Below are 1534 nucleotides of genomic sequence, written 5' to 3'. Positions count from 1 at the left end.
CTCAAAAAAAGTAAACAGGATAAATGCAACAAGGACATTCTAAGTAGTCACTAGATCTTGGGTTATTAACCTGGGTACTTCAAAGAGGTTTATAATTGGCTTTAGGAGAGGGAGTTCCATAAACCTCTCGAGACTGATAAAAATTATGAACATACAGCATCATCGTATGTAATTAAATTTCCCAAGGAGAGATGGTCCAAAACCTGCATTAGATCTGCAAGAATCTCTATCTATGCCCCACAAATATTTCAGAGTTACTGCTCAGCAGGCCTTCCCTACTTTTAAAGTGGATTCCTTTAGAAGGAAAATACTTCGCACTGTGCCACCCTAGTGAATAAGGAATCAGTGAACTCTGTCGAGGTTTTCTTTTCTGGCTGAGTTTCTATGACTTTGGCCAGAAAAAGGCACTGGACTGATGTAGTGAAAAGAGGTAGACATAGCTGTTATTAATTTATAGTTATTTAGCTCCTTAAAAAGAATTTCCAGGCTTCAGTAGATTTTGAAAAAAAAAAATTCAATATTAAGCAAACAGAATTTATCTAGAAATCATAACAATAAAAACAAAGATTCATTTATCTCATCAATAGCAATATCTCATAGGAATAAGAAAAATTAAGTTTTTATAAAAGGTAATACAGGTAGTCCCGAGTTACAAACATCTGACTGATGTACAACTCACACTTATGAACAGAGGCTATTATAGGTAATGGGTAAATGTACCTGTTTCAACTCACATACAAATTCAACTTAAGAACAAACCTACAAAACACATCTCATCTATAACCTGGGACTAACTATATAATAAATGACTATGAAGGAAATTGGTACAACAGATGTTGAATTGCTTACGTTGGGTTACTTGATAATACACTTTGGTGTTCACTGAATGTCAATTTAAGAAAAAAAAGGAAAAAAAGAGAATCCATGAATTTTCTTCCATTGTACAATAAACTTAGTAGGCTACAACCAACATTTCTCACAATTGGATTCTGTTTATTTAGAAGCCAGGACAAACAAATCATGAACTGCCAAAGATTTCCCTTTGCCCACAGGTGACCAATAGTCATGGTCAAGGCTCTGTAATTTCCAGTGAACACCATTTACTACAGAAGGGACTGGATTAGATCACAAGTGAGGTTAGACAAGGTGAGACACATCATAAAAACCCAGTTAAAAACCTAATCATTCAGTTAAGAAGCAATGCACAAACCTCCCCAAAGAGTGGACAGGGAGGAAAGGTGTTTCTTTCATATCTTCTGAACTACAGTTTAGAATTTTGCTTCTGACTACCTACAGTCCTAAACTACCTACAGTGTTTAAATTCTCTACACTAAGATGACACTTTATCTCAGAACCACCAGGCGGGGCTTGATCACCTGGGAGGCTATGTAGTTCAGTAAATATTAATCTTCTACTATGCTAGATACATAGAACATGAAGTTGAACAGGCGTCCTCAAATTATGGCCCTGCGGGCCACATGCAGCCCACCTAGGACATTCATCCGGCCCACCAGGTGTTTTTGCCACCCCTGCC

This window comes from Otolemur garnettii, unplaced genomic scaffold (assembly GCF_000181295.1).
Source record: "Otolemur garnettii isolate 467f Iridium unplaced genomic scaffold, OtoGar3 scaffold00063, whole genome shotgun sequence".
Lineage (NCBI taxonomy): Eukaryota > Metazoa > Chordata > Mammalia > Primates > Galagidae > Otolemur > Otolemur garnettii.
This window is presented reverse-complemented; position numbering follows the sequence as displayed.